Genomic DNA, 24,620 nt, shown 5'->3' with positions numbered 1-24,620 from the left:
ACCTAAAATCGGCAAATTACTGAATGCAAACCAGAACCTGGAACTATTCAGCAGCTGATTGCATCCTAGGAGACAACCAAAGTTCTTCACAAATATTCAAAGTCTCTGTTTTTGTGTGAGCAAGCAAGGCAATTAGCCTGAGCAGACAGAAAGGCCTATAATCAGGAACTGAAAGCACAAGCCAATACCTGGCTTATAGACATGTCAATTCACCAAAATGACCATTTGACCCATTGTACCAGAATTGGCTTTTTAAATTACCTTTGACATTTTCCTGCTTTTTTGCAGTAGCCCTGCAATTTTTCACCCTCTAGTAGAATAAATGAGACTCCCTACAGTGTGAAAACAGGCCCTTCGACCCAACAAGTCCACACCGACCCTCTGAAGAGTAACCCACCCAGACCCATTTCCCTCTGACTAATGCACCTAACACTGTGGGCAATTTAGCATGACCCATTCACCTAACCTGCACATCTTTGATCTGTGGGAGGAAATCCACGTAGATACGGGGATAACGTGCAAATTCCCACAGACAGTTGCCCGAGGCAGGAATCAAACCCAGGTTCCTGATACTGTGAGGCAACAGTGCTAACCACTGAGCCACCATGCCACCCCACTTACAAAAGCTTCTATTGAATCTGCCTCTGACATCCTTTCAGATAGTGCATTCCAGGTCAGCACAACTCAATGCATAAAAAAACTCATTCTGATCTCACAACTCATTGTTCTGTCAATTACATTCTGTATTCTTCTTACTGACCCTCATCTGCTCCTTATGCAAATAAGATCTCTGCTACCTTATTTTAGCGAACATTTTTATAATTTTTAACATTCTCCTTCTCTCCTCTGAGCAAAACAATTCCAGTTTATCTCACCTCTCCACAATTTTTTTAATCTTTTATATCATTTTAGCAAAACTCCTCTGCACCTTTTCAAAAGCCTTGATATCCTTCCAGAATGCACAATGCTGAGAATTTAACACAATACCAAGCTGGAGCGTGAGCATTGATTTGTAAAAGGTTGAGTGTAATTTCCTGGCTCCTGCATTTGATGCTACTATTCACAAGGCCAAATCTAATGTAAGCTTTATAACTCCTTTGTCATCTCATCCTGCCACTTTCAAACAGTTCAATATTGGAAGGTTTGTTAGCCAGAAAATTAGGAACACACTTCAGAAGTTCTACAATGCTCACAAGAAAACTGAAATAGATGGAATTGTCTTCTGAGCTATGGCATAGAGAAGCAGGAGGAGGCTAGGCAGCCCCTCCATCTTGGCCTGCCATTCAATGAGATCATAGCCATTATATATTTACCCCATTGTTAGTTCTGTACAGAAAATAGTCTGCGTTAGCAAAAATGACTGGTGATTTAGGATTAAATTAGGAATAGTATCTATTGCTTTGTGTCCATCTCTTCACGTGAAGAGATGTTTCTTTGCTTCCTTCCTGAATGAGCTACATCTGATCCTGAGGATTTGTCCATTGTTTAGGTTCCACCACCAGCAAGAAAGAAGTTTATTTGCCAATGCTCTTTTCAATCAAATCCTGACTTAATTGTCCCAGAAAATTCCTGGTTAAGGCAATCAATCCCTATGATCTAAAGAATGCAGCTCTGGGAACATATTGGTGCTACACCCTTTCCAAGGCCAAAATGATTTCTATATACAACCCAGAATTGTACATCCTAATGTTCCTTATAATTTTTCTTTATGGCATGTACCTTGCTTACTGAAATACATTCAGCTGCCTTGATGAACTGCTGCATTCCACATGGTGTAGGTAGACCCACAATTCTGTTAAGGAGAGCATTTAAGGTTTTTGACCCAGCGACACTGAAGGAACAACAATATGTTTCCAAGTCATGATGGTGAGTGGTTTGCAGGGGAACTTGTAGGGATAGTGTTTCAGTATATCTGCTGGCCTCATTCTCTGAGATGGTAGCATTGTGGTAGAAAGTGCTGTCCAATTATCTTTGGTGAATTTCTGCCCTCTGTAAAATTTCTGCACTATTGTCTATAAAATTGATAATCATCCAATACTCTGATACTGCCTGGTGTCCTTATTCTCTCCAAGTCCTATTAATCTATCACTCTGCTCTCTCTAGACTACATTGGTTTCTGGATGACCAACCCCTCAATATTAAAATTCTCATTCTTGTTTTCACACCTTTCCTTGCTCTGCTCTGTCCTATTTTCCAGCTTTCCATGACCCTTCAGATTATCTGCATTTATTTAATTTTGACTTCTTAAGTGTTCTCATTTAAATTATTTCACCATTAATGGCTGTACTTACAGCAGCCAGAGCTTTCAGCTCTTGAATTCCCTTCCTGCACCCCAAATACCTTGCTTTTGTCCTTTAATATGTTGCTTAAAACTTCTTTAAGCAAGCTTTGCCTCTCCGTCATAAATATCATAATTATAGTCACCAGCATCCACATCCAAAAGACCATAAGGCACCAGTTCCATCATATCCAGCAGTATGCCACCATCCAGACACATATATCTCTCTAGCTCCTTCCCTTGTCAGCTGTCTACAGGGACCATTCCCTCAGAGACACTCCACTCCACTCCACCTCCACTCCCACAAGGCACACTGCAGCCACAGAGGATGTAACACCTGCCCATTTACTTCCTCCCTCCTTATCGTCCAAGGCCCCAAATGCACCTTCTGGGTGAAGCAGTGTTTTGTCTGCACTTTTCGTAATCGAATCTATTGTGTTTGCTGTTCACCATATGGTTTGCTCTGTACTGGGGAGACAAAACGCAGACTGACCGACCACTTTGCAGAGTACCTATGTGCTGTGTGCAAAAGCCACGCCAAGTTTCCAATTGCATGCCACACCACCCTGTTATTGTGGCCAACATCTTGGTCTCAGGCTTGCTGCAGTGCTCTAGTGAAGCTCTGCACAAGCTGAAAGAACAACATCTCATTTTCTGCTTGAGAACTTTATTGCCTTCTGGACTCAATATTGAGTTCAATAATTGTAGGGCCTGAGAACGTTCTCCCATGTTCTTCCAGCAACCCCCTCCCACCCTACCCTGTCATCACATGGCCTGCTAACACAAACAACCAATTGTCAGCTGATAATGGTCCCTATTAACAGCTATTCATTCTTCCTGACTGATCATTACCCATTTCCTTGTCTGCCCAATTCCTGTTCTTTCTCTCTGTCTGGGCTCCATCTCCACCTATCATTTACTCCTATCTCCTCCCTCCACCCTTTCTTCATAATCTATATCAAACTGTTCCCAGCTTTAATCAGTTCTGAGGAAGGGTCACTAGACATGAAAGGTTAACTCTACTTTCTCTGCACAGATGCTGCCAGACCTGCTGAGTTTTCCAGCAATTTCTGTTCTTAATTATAATCATAATATTGTAAACAATGTCATGAAATCAATCCCATGGTTAGCTGTCAAGACTTTATGACCTTTGTGCGAAATAATTTATGATGTTACAACGTGTTAAAGGAGGTAACGAAATGCATGTGGTTGTTGCATCTGCTACCAGATTTCATTGTGTGGCTGACAAACCTTTTGTGAAGCAGATAGTGCATGTTAAAAACCATTATCTAAATGCAAGTGTTTGCTTTTGTTTTTGGTTGAAGTACTTTTACTGGTTCTGGAATAAGGAGGAAGAAACTCCAGGGATTCTTCTTTTGAGCATGTTCTGGTTCCGGTTGAAACGTGTCAGAATATTGATACAGAAGACAATTACATTCAGCTGGGATGTTTGTGAAATAGTGCAATTTTTTTTTTTTTAAATAAATTATTAATCCAATTGTAGACAATGAATTCTGTGGGTACTTTTTTCAGATTTCCAGTGCAGTGTCAAACAACTCTTGAGGTCTGATTACCAAAAATCAGAAACAGGAGATGCTTCCTAACATTTGAGTCTTAAACCTGCCTGCCTTAACTCTACTTTATGTATCTGTATGCATTTATTGGCAATGGAATTTATTGGAAAGTCTGCTTTGAGGATAAATTTAGCGCATTCCAATCCTGTTTGATATGCAGGTCGTTCTGATATAAAGTATGTTTCATTAACACAACTTCATTGTAACATAATTAACAAATTAGGGACACTGTTTCTAAAGCTCATCTTTTGAAACGTGCGTTGGCTGTAACGCGATTACATCGCCAATGCTTTACGCCCTGTTTCTAAAGCGTGATTTTTCTGTAACATGGGGTTGCACAAGAACGCAACCAACACATTATGTTTAAAGCACTGACTGGTCAATGCCAGTTAAAGTGGCAAATGGCACAATGTCATCAATTTGAGATTATCTATTCCTTCGTGGAATCTGGTATCATTGCTGTGCATCTCTAATCACCATTGAGCTGAACAGCTTGTTGAAGCCAATTCAGAGAGTGGTTAAGAGTCAATCATATTGCAGTGTGTCTGGAGTCAGATGTAGGATGACCAAGCAAGAATGGCAGATTTCATTTCCTAAAGGACATTAGTGAATCTGACATAGTTTTACAGCAATCAATGATGGTTTCATGCTCAGTGTTCTGGAGATAAATATTCAATTCCAGATTTGATTGATTCAATTCAGGCCCCACCAGCTGCTGAGGTCGGATTTGAACCTGTTTCCCTAAGGTGTTTTAGCCTGAGCCTCTAGCCCAGTGGGATTCACACTACACCCCAACATGTGGGCCATGATCTTCTTCCAGTGAGAGGTTGGTCAGACTAGAGTCTCAGAGGAAACATATTACAATTTTCTGATGCCAATCAGGAGTTGCTTAATAAGCATATCTTCACCAGCATTGTAAACGTTGCTGCAAAGTTAAAATCTCTGGAATGCAGATGATAATTTGACATAACCTGTGTACAAAAGTGAATTGGATCAAAGCACAGCTCAAATTGGACAAAGCCATCAGTTTGATGTGGACCTTTGCAAAAAGGCAGCTCTGGTTCAATAACTGCTGAGTGAGAATCCAAAGTGCTAATGAGTTCAGAGTTGAAAGGTGCATTGCCAATTATAGAGGTAGGTCAGATAGGAAAGGAAAGCCCCTTTTGCTTTGGTGAATGTGCACTCAACAAAATGCAAATCATTTGGAGCAAGAAGTCAGGCCACAAAATTAATCACTTTGTAAGAAGTTGAAAGCTCATTTTAAAAATGAGATGCAAAATTGAGGATCAATATAGAAAGGCAGCTGGTTGAAAAAGCAAATCTCTTTAAAAAGGCACAGCTTGAGAAATCATGGGCTCCTTCTGCACAATTGATGAGTGGAATGAGAAATCAGCACATCACATCATTGTCAAGTGAATTCCCAAATCCAGCCAGACTGAAGAAATTGTTAACTCAAGAGAAGGTTAACAACATTAGGACATTGATGCTGGACTGAACTGCTCGACCCTGTTCTGTCATATGTATAGAGCAAGGTTTGGTTTGATTCTACATCCGTCAGCGATAATAGGAAACCCAATCAATTTCACATTTCACGTTTTCACCAAATCTTGATAGAACATAGAACATAGAACATAGAACAATACAGCACAGAACAGGCCCTTCGGCCCACGATATTGTGCCGAACATTTGTTCTGGCTTAAGCACCTATCCATGTACCTATCCAATTGCCGCTTAAAGGTCGCCAATGATTCTGACTCTACCACTCCCACAGGCAGCGCACTCCATGCCCCCACCACTCTCTGGGTAAAGAACCTACCCCTGACATCCGCCTATACCTTCCACCCTTCACCTTAAATTTATGTCCCCTTATAACACTCTGTTGTACCCGGGGAAAAAGTCTCTGACTGTCTACTCTATCTATTCCCCTGATCATCTTATAAACCTCTACCAAGTCACCCCTCATCCTTCGCCGTTCCAATGAGAAAAGGCCTAGCACTCTCAACCTATCCTCGTACGACCTATTCTCCATTCCAGGCAACATCCTGGTAAATCTCTTCTGCACCCTTTCCAAAGCTTCCACATCTTTCCTAAAATGAGGCGACCAGAACTGCACACAGTACTTCTAATGTGGCCTTACCAAGGTCCTATACAGCTGCAACATCACCTCATGACTCTTGAATTCAATCCCTCTGCTAATGAACGCTAATACACCATAGGCCTTCTTACAAGCTCTGTCCACCTGAGTGGCAACTTTCAAAGATCTATGAACATAGACCCCAAGATCTCTCTGCTCCTCCACCTGACTAAGAACCCTACCATTAACCCTGTATTCCGCATTCTTATTTGTCCTTCCAAAATGGACAACCTCACACTTGACAGGGTTGAACTCCATCTGCCACTCCTCAGCCCAGCTCTGCATCATATCTAAGTCCCTTTGCAGCTGACAACAGCCTTCCTCGCTATCCACAACTCCACCAATCTTCGTATTGTCTGCAAATTTACTGACCCACCCTTCGACTCCCTCTTCCAAATCATTAATAAAAATTACAAACACCAGAGGACCCAGAACTGATCCCTGCGGTACTCCACTTGTAACTGGGCTCCAGGCTGAATATTTACCATCTACCACCACTCTCTGACTTCGACCGGTTAGCCAGTTCTCTATCCAACTGGCCAAACTTCCCACTATCCCATGCCTCCTGACTTTCCGCATAAGCCTACCATGGGGAACCTTATCAAATGCCTTACTAAAATCCATGTACACTACATCCACTGCTCCAACCTCATCCACATGCTTGGTCACCTCCTCAAAGAATTCAATAAGACTTGTAAGGTAAGACCTACCCCTCACAAATCCAGGCTGGCTGTCCCTAATCAAGCAGTGTCTTTCCAGATATTCATAAATCCTATCCCTCAGTACCCTTTCCATTACTTTGCCTACCACCGAAGTAAGACAAACTGGCCTGTAATTCCCGGGGTTATCCCTATTCCCTTTTTTGAACAGGGGCACAACATTCGCCACTCTCCAGTCCCCTGGCACCATCCCCATTGACAGTGAAGACGAAAAGATCATTGCCAACGGTTCTGCAATTTCCTCTCTTGCTTCCCACATAATCCTAGGATATATCCCGTCAGGCCCAGGGGACTTGTCTATCCTCAGGTTTTTCAAAATGCCCAACACATCTTCCTTCCTAACAAGTATCTCCTTTAGCTTACCAGTCCATTTCATACTCTCCTCTTCAACAATACGGTCCCTCTCATTTGTAAATACTGAAGAAAAGTACTCATTCAAGACCTCTCCTATCTCTTCCAACTCAATACACAGTCTCCCACTACTGTCCTTGATCGGACCTACCCTCGTTCTCGTCATTCTCATGTTTCTCACATACGCATTAAAGGCCTTGGGGTTATCCTTGGCCCTACCCGCCAAAGATTTTTCATACCCTCTCTTAGCTCTCCTAATCCCTTTCCGTATCCCTCCAACGCTCTGTCTTAACCTTGTTTCCTCAACCTTATGTAAGCCTCCTTCTTCCTCCTTACAAGACATTCAATCTCCCTCGTCAACCAAGGTTCCCTCACACGACCATCTCTTTCCCGCCTGACAGGTACATACATATCAAGGACATGTTGTATCTGTTCCTTGAAAAAGTTCCACATTTCCACGACATCCTTCCCTGATAGCCTATGCTCCCAATTTATGGTCCTCAAATTCTGTCTTGCAGCATCGAATTTACCCTTCCCCAAATTGTAAAACCTGCCCTGTTGCATGCACCTATCTCTCTCCATAACCAAGGTGAAAGTCACAGAATTGTGGTCACCATCACCAAAATGTTCACCCACTAACAAGCCCATCACCTGTCCCGGTTCGTTACCAAATACCAAATCCAATATGGCCTCCCCTCTGGTTGGACAATCTACATAATGAGTTAGAAAAGCTTCCTGGACACACTGCACAAACACCGCCCCGTCCAACCTATTGATCTAAAGAGCTTCCAATCAATATTTGGGAAGTTGAAATCGCCCATGACTACTACCCTGTGGCTTCTGCACCTTTCCAAAATCTGTTTCCCAATCTGTTTCTCCACATCTCTGCTGCTATTGGGAGGCCTATAGTAAACACCCAACAAGGTGACTGCTCCTTTCCCATTTCTGACTTCAGCCCATACTACCTCCAAAGGCAGATCCCCCTCGAACTGCTTTTCTGCAGCCATTATACCATTTCTAATTCGCAACGCCACACCATCCCCCCTCCTTTTTTACCACTCTCCCTAATCTTACTGAAACATCTGTAACCAGGAACCTCCAACAACCATTCCTGTCCCTCTTCTATCCACGTTTCCGTGATGGCCACAACATTGTAGTCCCAAGTACTGATCCATGCCTTAAGTTTACTCACTTTATTTCTGATACTCCTTGCATTGAAGTATACACACTTGAGCCCATCTCTGTGTCCGCAAGTATTCCCTGTCGGTGCTACCTTCTCCACAGCCTCCCTACATTCTTGGACATCCTGACAAACAGCTAGCCTACTTGCTGGACTACAAGTCCAGATCCCATCCCCCTGCCAAATTAGTTTAATCCCCCCCGAAGATAGCTAGCAAACCTACCCCCCAGGATATTAGTGCCCTCTGGTTCAGGTGCAACCCGTCCTGCTTGTACAGGTCCCACCTTCCCCAGAATGCAGTCCAATTGTCCAAATACCTGAAGCCCTCACTCCTACACCATCCTTGCAGCCACGTGTTCAACTGCACTCTCTCCCTATTCCTTGCCTCACTGTCACGTGGCACCGGCAACAACCCAGAGATGGCGACTTTGTCTGTCCTAGCTTTTAGCTTCCAGCCTAACTCCCTGAGCTCCTGAATGACCTCCCCACCCCTCTTCCTACCTATGTCGTTGGTGCCAATGTGCACCACGACTTCTGGCTGCATACCCTCCCCCTTAAGAATCCTGAAGACACGATCCGAGACATCTCGGACCCTGGCACCCAGGAGGCAACAAACCATCCGAGAGTCTCGCCCATGTCCACAGAACCGCCTGTCTGTCCCTCTAACTATAGAGCCTCCCATAGCTAGCGCTCTCCTCCTCTCCCCCTTTCCCTTCTGAGTCTCAGAGCCAGACCTCACGCCACAGACCCGGTCACTGCAGCTTACCCCTGCTAGGCCGTCCCCCCCAACAGTATCCAAAGCGGTATACTTATTGTTGAGGGGAACGACCACAGGGGATCCCTGCACTGCCTGCTTCCTCCCCTTCCCACCTCTAACTGTTACCCACCTACCTCTGTTCTCTGGGGTAAGTATGTCCCTGTAGCTTCTATCTATCACCCTCTCAGCCTCTCGAATAATCCTCAGTTCATTCAACTCCAGCTCCAGTTCCCTAACGCGGTCTGTGAGGAGCTGGAGCTGGCTGCACTTCCTGCAGATGAAGTCGGCAGGAGCATCGGTGGTCACCCCTACCTCAAACATCCTGTAGGATGAACATTCCACTGCCTGCGCTGCTATAACTTTACACTTAGTCTCCAAAACAAGAACACTAAGTAACTTACCTGTTCAGCCGACTGAGTCCTTTTTTTTAGGTTAGAGGAGGAGGGAGGGTGGGTTCCTTCTCCACTCAAACTTCTTACCTTCCCAGAAGCCTCTGTTGATGACTTCCGGGTTCCCGCTCCTAGTTGAAAAAAAACACAGACTGCAAAAAGAAAAACGTTAATTTAAACTGGTCTCCGCTTACCTTCCAGCTCCCCTCTCTGCGCCCGATGTAGCACGATGGCCATGGATAGGATAAATAAACAAGGTTTTTTCCCCCTGGGGTAGGGGAGTCCAGAACTAGAGGGATATAGGTTTAGGGTGAGAGGGGACAGATGTAAAAGGGATCTAAGGGGCAATGTTTTCACACAGAGAGTGGTGCATGTATGGAATGAGCTGCCAGAGGAAGTGGTGGAGTCTGGTACAATTGTAACATTTCAAAGCTATCTGCATGGGTATACGAATAGGAAGGGTTTGGAGGCATTTGGGCCGGGTGTTGGCAAGTGGGACTAGATTAGATTAGATTCCCTACAGTGTGGAAACAGGGCCTTCGGCCCAACCAGTCCATGCCGACCCGCCGAAGAGTAACCCACCCAGACCCATTTCCCCTCTGACTAATGCACCGAACACTATGGACAACTTAGCATTGCCAATTCACCTGACCTGCACATCTTTGGACTGTGGGAGGAAATCGGAGCACCCAGAGGAAACCCACGCAGACACGGAGAGAATGTGCAAACTCCACACAGTCACCCGAGGCTGGAATCGCACCTGGGGCCCTGGTGCTGTGAGGCAGCAGTGCTAACCACTGAGCCACTGCGCTGCCCCCTGAGCCACCGTATGTGGTCGGCATGGATGAGTTGACCTGAAGGGTCAGTTTCCATGCTGTACATCTCTATGACTCTATGACAAGGCCCCAAGAGCCTGTTCTGAATTAGAGTTCTGGCTTTCCATTGCACTAGATCTGCAGTAGTGTTCCCTGCGTTCATCTTACAATAACCTAGCTTTTAACTTCGTTCTAAGTGCAGTTAGCACACCAGTTCCAATTCTTTGACCATGTGTCCCTGAGATTTGAGTGTGGCTTTTGTGAATTGACCTGGAAAGGTTTGCTGTTGAACAGAAAGGCAGGTCACTTCAGTAATAACTGTTTGAACAGAGTTTCAATATCATTGAATCACAGAATGATTATGGTGCAGAAGGAGGTCATTCAGCCCATCATGCCTGAATCAGTCCCATTATTTTGTGTCAGTCTCCTTCCTTTTACCTTCCCATATCCTTGCACACCATTTCTATCCAAATAATCATCCACTGCCTTGTTAGATCTTTCACTTGAATGTGCATTTTATATCCTAACCACTCATTGTTATTTTGTTCACGTGACCCTTGCTTCTTTTGCACATCTCCTTAAATCTATGCCCTCTCATTCTCTGTCTTTTATGAGCAGGAAGTGCTTATCCCTATCTACTATTTATAGACTGCTACAATTTTAAACATCTCTATCAAAACTCTCTGTCTTCTCTCCAAAAAAAAACAGCCTAAGTTTCTTCAATTGGTCCTGATGATCTGGTTATGTACAGATTTGTCCCACAGTATTTCTGAATACCACGACCTCTCTACCCTCTCTCACCTTAAATCACTGTCATTCTTTCCATTTGTTTATTGGTCTTTGTTTCTATTTGTTCACGTACAACTTCCTTCTCTCTGTCACAGGATTACTTTCTGATGGCTCAAGGTGATCCAATCCTGAACTTAACCCAATTATCCAGCCAGGAACAACTAAAGCCTTCTTCAAAAACTCTCAGACAATCCCTTCATTCTGCAGAAGCTACAGTGGCCATCACAGCCATGACTTTATTCATCTTTTCCTGACATTAACTGCCTGTCTCTTAACTACATTGCTCTTCATTCGGAGAGATCAGAACTCTAAATGCATCTGTCTAATAGATTGATAAAACAGATATGCCGAGTTTACAGCTCAGAAGGATTCTATAAGTGTTCTGATGTCCGAAGTCACTCACTATATCCTTTTATCTGTATTATTTTATATGTTTCGTTTTCAAATATTGATCTGCTTTCCTTTTAAGTGATCAGGGGGATCTTCCCTCAACAGCGACTTGTGGCAAAATATTCTACATTGTAATAATCCTCTATGTCAAAATGAAAAAGATCCTTGTAAATTCCCTGTTCATTCCTCGTTCCTTTGTGCCAGTTTGTTACCGATTCAATGGAATAATTATTCATAATTTTGAAAACATCCATTCAAGCATGCTTTAACTTTCTCTGTTAAAGTAAGGAATGCGCCAATTTTATGAATCTTTCTCCGTAACTACAACCTCCCATTCCAGCAATCAGCTTTGCTGACAACCCTTAACATTGTGCTGGTAATTTTATGGATCAGGTATGATTTAAAAGAAATGTGATAGGGGGGAAAAAAGAAAAAAAAAACACATTCAAAATGTGAGAAATACGAGTGCAAGTCATGAGCCTCGTGTATAATTTTACAAAGGAAGGTAAAATGAGCTAAAATAAATCGATTACTACAGGAGTTATAATAGGAGGAAAGAAAGAGAAAATAATAGTGGGCGGCACGGTGACACAGTGGTTAGCCCTGCTGCCTCACAGCGCCGGAGACCCGGGTTCAATTCCCGCCTCAGGCGACTGACTGTGTGGAGTCCCGTGTCTGCGTGGGTTTCCTCCGGGTGCTCCGGTTTCCTCCCACAGTCCAAAGATGTGCAGGTCAGGTGAATTGGCCATGCTAAATTGCCCGTAGTGTTAGGTAAGGGGTAAATGTATGGGTGGGTTGCGCTTCGGCGGGTCGGTGTGGACTTGTTGGGCCGAAGGGCCTGTTTCCACACTGTAATGCAACCTAACCTAAAAGAAAGAGAGAAAGAAAGAACAAAAGAAAGAGAGAATGAAAAAAAGAAACAGCGCAGCAATGATAGGCGAAGATTATACGGAAGATGAGAATAAAGCTGGATACTTGAATGATTTAGAGATTGTGTTATGGACTAGGCCAGACCACTCCAAATATTCTTAAGAAGGCAGCTCCAGACCATAACTTTGCAATTTGTTTCGGTAAGTGTACAGTGAAAATTACCTGGATTAAGTTAGCTAGGTTGACTAGATTTTAAAACAGACACAATTTATTCATAAAATTACACAATGAAACACAAAGAACAGAATAAAGAACCCCTACAGAATTCAGCCTCTCAAACTAAACTTAATTACACTGTTCCCAATATACTCAACGGTCCGAAAAGCAAACAGTGGTTAGACTGTTGCCTCACAGCGCCAGAGACCCGGGTTCAATTCCAGCCTCAGTCTGTGTGGAGTTTGCACATTCTCCCCATGTCTGTGTGGGTTTCCTCCGGGTGCTCTGGTTTCCTCCCATAGTCCAAAGAATGTGCAGGTTAGGTGAATTGGCCATGCTAAATTGCCCGTAGTGTTATGTGAAGGGCTAAATGTAGGGGAAGGGGTCTGGGTGGGTTGCTGTTCGGAGGGTCAGTATGGACTTGTTGGGCCGAAGAGCCTGTTTCCACACTGTAAGTAATATAATCTAATCTCCCTTTAAAAACCAGTATAAATGGAACACATGCTTGCAGGTTGAAGTTGAAGGGCAGAAAGAGAGACAGAGAGAGAGAGAATTTTCACACAGCTCCTTTGAACCTCCCAGTTCAAGACTGAACTAAAACTGCTCAGCTCACCTCAGCTAAAAAGCTGACCACTCCCCTTCCATTATACAGGTCACTTCTAAAACATGACCACTTTGGCCTGAAGTCTCTTCTGTTCACATAGAAACAAAAGGCCTCTCAAAATCCTTTTCATCCCTGTATCAAACCATACAGATTGGAGCCCGGTCTGGTTTATTGCCCCTCAGATAAAAAGTAAGGGAAATTGAGACTTCCCATCGTAAAAAAAGAGGTACAGAAAGAGATAATTCAGATTTTCAAGGCTGAGACAGACCATAAATAAGACCATAAGACATTCAGCTTGTTGAGTTTGCTGTGTCATTCAATGAGATTATGGCTGATCTGCCAAACCTCACGCTCCACTTCTCCCTAACCCTTGGCTCCATTACTGAAGTCTACCTCAGCTTTGAATTTACTTGATGTCCAGCCTCATCAGCCCTCTGCAGTATTGAATTCCGTAGATTCTCTGCACTTTAAGAGAATATTTTTTTCTCATCTCTGCCTTAAGTGTGTGACTCTTTATTCTGGGTTCATGCCCTCTGATGCTAGGCTCTCCCACCAGGGGAAATAACCTTGCTATGTCTACCCTGTCAAGTTTCCCAAAGAATAATGTATATTTCAATAAGGTGACCTCTCATTCCTCTAAGTTCCAATGAGCACAGGCCTAATCTACTCAACCTCTCCTCAAAAGACAGCTTCTCCATCCCTGGGATCAGCTGAGTGAACTTTCTCTGGGCTGTCTCCAATGCCAATTGATTTTTCTTTCGATAAAGCACCCAAAACCATTCACCGTATTCCAGCTGTGGTCTGACTAGTGCCGTGTACAGGTTCAGCAAAGCTTCCTTGTGTTTACATTTCATTCCCTTTGAACGTGTTGCTGAACAAAGAGGCTGGCGTGCAGCTTCATAGCTCCTTGAAACTACCTCCTTGCAGGTAGATAGGATAGTGAAGGAGGCGTTTGGGATGCTTTCCTTTATGGGTCAGAGAATTGAGTACAGGAGTTAGGAGGTCATGTTGTGGTTGTACAAGACATTGTTTAGGATACTTTTGGAATATTGCATGCAATTCTTGTCTCCTTCCTATTGGAGGGATGTTGTGAAACTTGAAAGGGTTCGGAAAAGATTTACAAGGATGTTGCCAGGGTTGGAGATTTTGAGCTACAGGGAGAGGCTGAACTGGCTGGGGCTGTTTTCCCTGAAGTGCCAGAGGCTGAGGGGTGCCCTGATAGAGGTTCATAAAATCACGAGGGGATTGGATAGGATAAATACACTCAGTCTTTCCCTTGGGGTGGGGGAGTCCAGAACTAGAGGGCATAGGTTTAGGGTGAGAGGGAAAAGATATAAAAGAGACCTACGGAACGATTTTTTCATGCAGAGGGTGGCACATGTATGGAATGAGCTGTCAGAGGAAGTGGTGGAGGCTGGTACAATTGCAACATTTAAAAGTCATGATTTGGAGATGCCGGTGTTGGACTGGGGTGTACAAAGTTAAAAATCACACAACACCAGGTTATAGTCCAACAGGTTTAATTGGAAGCACACTAGCTTTCGGAGCGTCGCTCCGAAAGCTAGTGTGCTTCCAATTAAACCTGTTGGACTATAACCTGGTGTTGTGTGATTTTTAACATTTAAAAGGCATTTGGATGGGTATATGAATATCAAGGGTTTGGAGGGATATGGGCCAAGTGCTGGCAGGTGGGACTAGATTGGGTTAAGATATCTGTTCGGCATGGATGAGTCGGACCAAGGGATCTGTTTCTATGCTGTACATCTCTATGACTCTATAAATAAAGGGCAATATCCCATTTGCTTTCCATTTGCCCATTGAACTTGGATGCTAGGTCAATTGAGGAGGACTCTCAATTCCCTCTATTCTGTAGGTTTCTGAGGTCTTTCTCCTTTCGAATAATTTGCAGTTCCTGTATTATTTTTGCCAAAGTACGTGACTTCACGTTTTCCCACATTATATGCCATCTGACACATGTTTTATCACACACTTGACCAGTTTGTATCTGTCTGCTGACAAGTCCTTGTGTGATCCTCAACACCAACAGATGTTTAAACAGTAAAGGGAGGAAGGGTATAAGGCAGGAAGGTTTAGTTGAGGATTATCAGATCGGCCATAATCTTATTGAATGGTGGAGAAGCTTCGATGGGTTGAATGGTCTACTTCTGTTTCGACATATTCTAGTGACCCATTTTGTCATTATGTTAGATCATGACTGATCTGTATTGCAATGCTTTGTACCCACCTTTGATCAAAATCCCTTCCATGTTAATCTCAAATAGAAACCTGTGAAATACTTGAAATTTTCATTTGAACCCTGGACCTAACTATTATGATGAGAGAGCACCAGGTTTCCATTACTTTTTGTGTGATACCAGCCCTGAATGATTTGATTCTAATTTCATGGGTATATCCCTTACTCTTGACATCCCCACAAAAGAGAAAAAGAAAATCTCTCCATCTACTCTGTCAAAGGTTTACAAACAGCTCACTTCGATTACCCCTTAGTCTTCGATAGCCAGTGAAGGAGAAACGGAAACTAAGCAAGTGGTCATAGAGACAGAGTCATAGAGTCGTAAGGCACAGAAACAGATCGTCAGTCAAACCAGTCCATGCTAAACAAGTTTCCCAATCTAAACAAGCCCCATTTGCCTGCATTTGGCCCATATTCCTCTAAAACTTTTCTCTTCATTTCCTGTCTAAATAGCTTTTGCATGTTGCATCTACCACTTTCTTTGCCTGTTCATTCAATGTACAAACCAACACCTGTGTGAAAATGTTGCACTTCGGGCCCCTTATAAATCTTTCTCCTCTCACCTTAAACCTATACCTCTAGTTTTGAATTTCCCTACCCTGGGGAAAAGATCTTTGCTCTTAACCTCATCATTTTGTAAACCTCGGTAAGGTCACCCCTTAACCTCCCACATGCTAATAAAAAAAGTTGCTCCCTATCCAACCTCTCCTTATAACTCAGACAATTTTTCTCATAAACCCTCATATTTCAAATCTTGTAGCTCCATTGAAATAATTTCACAGAGACATCCTTTATTTACATGTGCACAGCCAGCTCAGAATCAGTCCCTGAACTGAGGAGACTCTGAATCCCCTGTGTATATCTGTCAGCCAAGGCTCCCTGATTGACCCAGGTTAACAATTTCAATCAAGAATCTCATAGTCAATACGATTCACCTGGTTCCAGTCGCTACACCCACTACTATTGTTGCAAATCTGCACACCACTTCCACGGAATTCAACATTCTATATTCTTCCTGTGCTGCAATACGCAGAAACAAATTCTTCTACTTACAAGATGCAGTTCTACTGTAGGTGAATAAATTACAAACACTGAAATCCCCCTGAAGAAGGGCTTATGCCCGAAACGTCGATTCTCCTGTTCCCTGGATGCTGCCTGACCTGCTGCGCTTTTCCAGCAACACATTTTCAGCTCTGATCTCCAGCATCGGCAGACCTCACTTTCTCCTCCTTGTAGGATTTGTGGCAAGAAAGCAGAGTTAATGTTTCAAAACCAGTATCGCTTCCTCAGGATTCATATGGAGAAACAGAAATTCTTGTACATCACTGGATTTATGTGCAAGTTGCAAAGGTTCCTTTAAAGAAAATCTTGGTTGATTTCTGAGAGCCTTTTTCCTTGATCGCTCTTCGGCTAAAGATATTCTCTCTCTGAGGCTGTCTTTCAGAGTACTTCCTGGGAGCTTCTGTTTGAAATAGTATTCATAGCTAGCTTATACAGTTCAAAGGTAAGATGCCTAATAAGTCAAATGTTGATGAATTATGGCCCCACAAAACAAAGTTTTTTATAGTCACTTTCTTCCAACAGGTCCTGCCAGACCTGCTGAGTTTCTCCAGCAATTTCTGTTTTTTTTTCAAACCTCCAGCATCTGTAATTCTTTGTTTTATTCTGTCTCTCTCTCACTCTCAGCTTGTTCTACCTGCTGAATCCACCTGTACAGAAAACATTGTCGCTCCTGAAATTCACCATCAAGTTTTTAAAAGCCCTAATTTCAGAAAGAAAACATTCAAGCAGAAGTTGTGTTTTGCTAAAAAAGACACATTTTTCATTTCCACTAATTATAATAATTCACAAGGATGCCAATTCAAGGGGATGACCAATACTTACACATGCCCTTTCAGTCTGCTAAGAACAAGACCCTCTGTATAATTAAACACTTCCAGAGTACATAGGTGTGCCTGACTGATTATCTTAAATTGGTCATTAGCTTAATCTTCAAGATTATTCAGCAAATGTTGAATTCCATCACAAGTTGGATGCTATATTGGGTGCTTTGCATGCTGACTGGGTACAATCAGTTTCTTGTTTGTTGTGATCAGCCAGAGATATACTGTTTGATCAGCATCAGTTCTGTCATGTTAAACATGGCTTGTGCCCCATTTCCAAGGTTGTCAATAAGGCCAATCTTATCCTGCATGAAATCCCAATGCATATATTGAATAGTGAAGGCTCTTTTGAGAGAACAGCTTCTCCAATTTCTCAATGAGGACATCAAGGAACAGAAGCTCATTTGACTCTTCTGTTTCTAAGGCGAATTTGAGGACAGGATGAAGCACTCTAAAATGTGTCAGGAAATTCTTACTTGCAGCTGTGTATTCAACTATAGTAAATATTTCATGCACCTATCAGAAATGTACATGGGGTAGAAAGTTAGGTGTCATTTTCTATCGAGAACATTTGGGCTTATGGTAACCGATAAAGATGTTTGAGAGTTCTGGGCCTAGTTGGGGTCCAATGACAGCACTATCTATTAGGCATAAACGCTATCATTTCAGCTTACACATGCTACTGAGGTCGTAGGTTCAAAGAAGATTGATTCAGATAAAGGTGGGGGGATTAGATTGCCATTATGTATTGCTGCAATGCTGATGTCTATCTTTTCCTTGCGCTTACATCGGCAAATAAGGTAGCAATGCCAAATTAGATTATGGACACTGCACTGTTATAATACACAAGCCCATAGATATCAATATGCAAAACCAGCAAAAACTGCATTTCCCATCACTTGCTTTCAATAAACAACGCACATGTTAACCATTGTTTGTAAAACACATTACACAATGTCCAACTTTTGACATGATTCTGCAATTGATCAACATTTCTTGGATAACCCGGACTGTATGAAGCAGTACCTTGACAACCAATCTGTGATTGTCAGGCAGGCCTGCAGTGCACCACACTTGTGGATACTGGAATACCCAGTTCCTAACAATATTGTCATAGCACATAGACTGCAGCAGTTCAAGAAGGCAGCTTACTATCACCTTGTCAAGAGCAACTAGGGATGGATAATAGTGTTGAACAACCGGCACGGTGGTTCAGTGGTTAGCATTGCTGCCCCACAGCACCAGGGTCCCAGGTTCGAATCCAACCTTGGGCAGACTGTCTGTGTGGAGTTTGCACATTCTCCCTGTGTCTGTGTAGGTTTCCTCCGGGTGCTCCGGTTTCCTCCCACAGTCCAAAGATGTGCAGGTTAGGTGAGTTCGCCATGCTAAATTGCCCGTAGTGTTAGGTGCATTAGTCAGAGTGAAATATAGGGGAATGGGTCTGGGTGGGTTGCTCTTCAGAGGGTCGATGTGGACTTGTTGGGCCAAAGGGCCTGTTTCCACACTGTAGGGAATCTAATCTAACCCAGCAATGCCACTATCCAATGAGTGGATTAAAAAGAAAAGCTATATATGCACAGGGAATTGTCTCTTGGAGACAGAAAGAATATATACATGCACCTTCTTATTTTAGCACAGGCCTTGAGTCAATGTTCTTGGTTTAAATCCTGTCAGTTAACTATAACTCATCAATAATTGAAGCATTTTCCATGACTACATCTCTACCAATCAAATTTCACCTGCCAACCGATCAGCACTTTCCTCTCAAGCGGTTGGTTAGTTTCTTGAATTGGTATTCTTGCAAGTAGGCCTGACGAGTGCAGAACAGACAGAATTGACAAATTATCTTTTTTTCCAACAATACTCATGTCAATCATGTTGCAATTTTCTCTTTGGAGTCCTTCCAGCTTTCTGTTTATTTTCTCAGAAACTTTGAATTGTCACAATTATGTTGTCCATTGGATGATCATGTTCTAAGTGTCTCCATTTGTGACTGATCTTTAATATCACACCAAACGGTTTGCTTCTTCGGTGATTGCAAATTATCAGGAACTGTCATGTGAAACATCTTGTAAGATATTGCATCCATTTTAAAAATTCATGATAGCCTTTTCTTACAAACCATATCGTTTTATTATGACACAATCATAACACTTTCACATCTTCAGAACCACCCAATTAAATGTATAATCTGGGGCTTGAGAGTCAGAACAAATATATACAGTATTCTTCAACCACTGCTATAGAAAGATTTCCATTTAGCCAGCAGCTTTCATGGTCTCACAACTCCCCAGAGTGAGGTTACAGCCAATGGAAGGGATTTGAAATGTCATTGTTGGCATAATTCAAGAAACATAGCTGCCAATTTGGACACAACAAAGTCCCAGAAACAATGAAATTGTAATAGAGATTAGGACACTGAGAAGAACTTTCAACTGCTGTTCTTCAAATAATGTCATAAAATGTTGTGCTTCCCGTTGTGAAGGGAATCGGGACCTCATTCAGCATCCACCATAATCACTACACCTTCAGAAACATACCATTCCCAAAGTACTGCTTCCACATTTCAACTTAAATGAGCATCCTGTGATGCAGGGTTAGATTTGGTTTAGTGGAGGATTTTGGTCAGGAAACCTGCATTACCCTAATTGTTGTTTTGTTGGTTCACAGCGTGGGCTTGGTGCTCATTAAGGTGACTGCAACTGGTGGTAGAGTCCAGGCAGTGAAAGAGATTCCTGGTCCCAGGAAGGAGGGATCAGACTCCAGGGCAGGATGCATCTGCTTTCCAATTGGTGAAGGTGGAGCTGCCTGGATGGGGTTTGCTTGATGTCTGGGCCCGATCCCCATTTGGTGGGAGAAGTCTTTGCGAGGCCGGGGGCACATTCTGCCCGCGAGACAGAAGGCTCAGAGTTGAGAGAAAAATAACAGCTACATGGCCAATGGGGTATGCTTCTGCCCTTTGACCCACAAACGGTGCTGTAAAATAATTTGTCTTTTTCTTCCGAAAGTTATTCTCACCTCTCTTCAGCTGATTCATGTGCTGAGGTCTGAGAGATATGACAGATGAGGATTAGAATTCTATGGGTTACATCTGAGGTTAGTGGCCATGTTATACAACTTAAGGAACAATTCCACCCCCTGTTGTGCCTCTATTAAAGCACAAGTATGTGGTATAATGGGATATGAATATGTTAATAGTGACAATGTAACTAATGATACTACATCAATAGAGTGCAGCCCAGCAGACAATGAGGAAATCCAAGAACCATGTCTTCTTAATTTTGATAAAATAAACCTGCACCAAGGCATTAATCTTTTTTTGTGGTACTTTCTTAGTGCAATAAAATCTCATTTATCCATCACGTTAACAACTGCGGCTGAAAAGGTACATGCAGAATTTATCACAAGGACGTTACCTCTTGCACAGAATCATTTCTGGTCAGAGAAGATATTCACAGATTCTTTTTTGCAGTTTTTTTTATTTATGTCTCAAAGAGGATTAAAGCGATAATTAAGAACAATTAGCAAGTAATTTGGATAATGATATGTCTGCTTCTATTTATCTGCAGCTGAGAATATTGTTAAAATATAGAGCGGTTGAAATTACATCATGGAATATAAAACACAAAACGTGCTCATGAATCTCACACAACAAAAATGGATCACTATACTTGAACCGACTCTTTGAAACAATTGCCTACTTTAATACCACAAATTAGGTTTTCTCTTCAACCCTCTTCAATGACTTTACACCCTTTCTAATGTGGTGATAATTACGATGTAACATGTGGTCTGAGCTGTTTTTCTCCATATGAGATAGTGAAGGAGATCCGCCCTGTCATGGGAAGATGTTGAAATGGTTAATAGTTAGAAGTGACAATATGATGATGCTATGGATGCAAACTGGCAGACTATCTCAAAGGAATAAGACCTGACATTGAGTCTCCTCATTGTCTCAGTGACAATGTCTATCAAGGAGAAAGTGAGGACTGCAGATGCTGGAGATCAGAGCTGAAAATGTGTTGCTGGAAAAGCGCAGCAGATCAGGCAGCATCCAAGGAGTAGGAGAATTGACGTTTCGGGCATGAGCCCTTCTTCAGGAATCATTTCTGAAGAAGGGCTTATGCCCGAAACGTCAATTCTCCTGCTCCTTGGATGCTGCCTGACCTGCTGCGCTTTTCCAGCAACACATTTTCAACACAATGTCTATCAACCCAATATAACTTGTATCTTGTTGCTATCATGCAAGAAGACATCATGTCAAAGACAAGAGCCTCAACTCATTAGACTACCATTGATTTTCCTCTACGACGCAGGCCTCATAAATTCCTACCAGGAAAGCGAATGGTGGCAGTGTATCTATCAGATGGATTTTAAACTACAGTGAGCTGTGGTGAGGATTCATCTTTGTGGGCGGCACGGTGGCACAGTGGTTAGCACTGCTGCCTCACAGCGTCAGAGACCCGGGTTCAATTCCCGCCTCAGGCGACTGACTGTGTGGAGTTTGCACGTTCTCCCCGTGTCTGCGTGGGTTTCCTCCGGGTGCTCCGGTTTCCTCCCACAGTCACAAAGATGTGCAGGGTCAGGTGAATTGGCCATGCTAAATTGCCTGTAGTGTTAGGTAAGGGGTAAATGTAGGGGTATGGGTGGGTTTCGCTTCGGCGGGTCAGTGTGGACTTGTTGGGCCGAAGGGCCTGTTTCCACACTGTAATCTAATCTAATCTAATCTATAACATGGTGGCAGCGCTAAGGGCTTCATTCATCTGCAGAATACAAAAAGTTGGCTGTTGTGGAGATCTGAAGACTCTTCAGACAGAGCTTGAAGACGACTGCTTTAGGGGACAGCCAGCAATGAAGAGTGGAACAACTTATGGGCAATATGGTGGCTCAAAGCGCCAGGGATCTGGACTCAATTCCACCTTCAAGTGACTGTCTGTGTGGAGTTTGCACATTCTCCACGTGTCTGTGTGAGTTTCCTCTAGGTGCTCCGGTTTCCTCCCACAGTCCAAAGATGTGCAGGTCAGGTGAATTGGCCGTGCTAAATTGCCCATAGTGTTAGGTGTATTAGTAAACATCGGGTAGGGCAATGGATCTGGGTGGGTTATTCTTCGGAGGGTCGGTGTGGACTTGTTGGGCTGAAGGGCCTGTTTCCATACAGTAGGGAATCTAATCTAATCAATCAAGAACCAAGCAGAGTGGCAAGATTCAGTCAATGGTAAGAAGCATTTCAAGCCTTGTAAGTCATATATAGCAGTGAGTGTGATCATTGAGCTGGAACACTGATTGTGTCTAAAGATTGCATTGGGTGCTAGTAATCTGTACATCCCAAGTAAAGGTTTTGGGATCTGGAGAATGGAAATCAGTAACTCCATGACAGAAGTTGAAATCCCTGGTAAACAATGGGGAAAGATGTTTTAAATTTAATAAAAAGCACAATATATAAGCTGGGAGAAGTAGAAACTCATGAGATACTTGCAGATCAGATTGAGTGAGGTCATCATTGCAAACAAGCATCATGAGACTCGACTCCTAGAAAGGAAATCCAGGGCCACAGATGCATATTAAAAAGGAGTTGCATACCCAAGAGTATGACAATGCTAGAGCTATAGTGATAAAGGTGCAAATTGTCTCAACAAAGTCTCATGGAAGAAGAAAATTTAGACACTATTGAAACTGCAGAAAAGATTGCAGGTTTGTTACTTAAACTGTACAAAGACAAGAAGCAGTCAATTCAACCACACTTATTGGAAACCAACTAACAATAAACCATGAACAACAGGTGTTAATAGCAACATTGCAGAGAATGGGAATCATCCAGGTAAACCATTTAAAGGAAGACCATTCACAATGTTGAAATGTAAAGAGTGTGATTCATTTGGTAAAACCATTAATGAGCAGGAATTAAAACAGAAAGTGCTGGAGAAACTCAACAGACCTGATAGCATCTGTGGAGACAGAATAGAGTTAACATTTCAAGACCAATGTGGCTTTTCTCAAATCAGTTCAGTGATTGATCATACTTTGATGCATTTGGCATTGAACAAAGTGCTCCCTTACTGAAACATAAGCATACAAAGACTTAGCTTGAACAAGAAAAAAGAAACTCATTAGCAAAAGAAATTTTATAAAATAGAATAACCAAATATTCTACTTCTAACATAAATTCAAAGGATTTTAAGGATAGTAAAAGTATAAACCCATTAATGCAAAAGCATACCTTTATAAATCGAAAGAAAAAGCAACCAGCATCTGTATAGTACCCAAATACTATCATACAATACTCAGACCAGAGTCCCTGTATTTAACATCTCAGTAGATGTAAGTCACTTGTGACTTCATCATACAGGTTGGAACTGCTGTTAATGTCTTCCTAGAACAATTATATAACTTTGTTTAAACTTACTCAGCTTTAATTAAACTCTTCAGTGTTTTATTCCAACACCTATGTGATGACTACAAACCCTTCACTCTCAGAGTTCATTATATACTTCCCTTCTCAGGATTATTGGTCTATCCAATCACTTTTATCCAAGGGCTTCACAGGACTATTCAAAACTCAAAGTAAAGCTAAAAAAAACTCCCTCATTAAGATTCTTTTCCTCAAACTTAAAAAATTCTTTAACAAATTCTGAATTTCCTTTACCAAATCCTGAAGTTCCATTATTTACCTTTCAGTTTCACAAAGTAATCTAATCTAAACAAAATCATTTAATTCTAAAGCTAGGCTAGAATATAAAGTTTCCAAAATAAATCCTATGGCTAGATAAATACCTACAAGTTGGTTGGCTCCAGACACACGGAAAACCCTCATTTTACAAAATCAAAATGAAAACACCAAATTTACGGTAATTGCAATTTAAAAGTATATATATAAATCACACAGGTTAAATCATACCTCCCTCAAAGAAAAATGAAAACTTATCTTAAAGAGTCAGTTATTTTTCATCAAAAATCATCTTACCACTAACTCTACCTATGAGATGTTAGCATTAATTACATGTAAAGTCACCATAGAATTGAACATTCCTAGGACCCCTTTCTCATTTGAACGAGACAACAGATCTTGAGTTTAATCTGAGAATTCTTTTTTCACGGTTAAATGGATTCTGTCTTCGATGTCATAGGGTTAGCTAAGTGGAATTCCACTTTGTACTGCTGCACATCATGTCATATATTCAAATATAATGTCACTTACATGGTATTCTGGTTTGGCTCATTCACCATCACCATCCCCTCTTGGTTCTAAGGCTAGGATCAGTCTAATTATCACTGGTAGAGGATGGACTACTGCTGAGTCGAAGCAGAAGAGGCATTGGTCTTACATAAGAAAGAAATTTATTGGACAATAAGTACAACTGACATTGCTAGGCTGGCATCATTACTAAGGACTCTTGAGTATTGTACAGAATACAGTCCC

The 24,620-nt window shown here is 42.3% G+C and overlaps 1 long non-coding RNA gene across 1 annotated transcript in view; it reads left to right on the top strand.

The window, feature by feature from the left end:
- Positions 1 to 24,620, top strand: part of LOC148147281 (uncharacterized) — a 112,692-nt gene that overhangs the window by 353 nt on the left and 87,719 nt on the right. The window lies entirely within an intron of this gene.

The sequence above is a fragment of the Chiloscyllium plagiosum genome, unplaced genomic scaffold (assembly GCF_037043375.1).
Source record: "Chiloscyllium plagiosum isolate Xiang-an unplaced genomic scaffold, Cpla_swu_hap1 HiC_scaffold_17, whole genome shotgun sequence".
Lineage (NCBI taxonomy): Eukaryota > Metazoa > Chordata > Chondrichthyes > Orectolobiformes > Hemiscylliidae > Chiloscyllium > Chiloscyllium plagiosum.
Note: the sequence above shows the minus strand (reverse complement) of the source record. Positions and strands in the feature narration are given on the sequence as shown.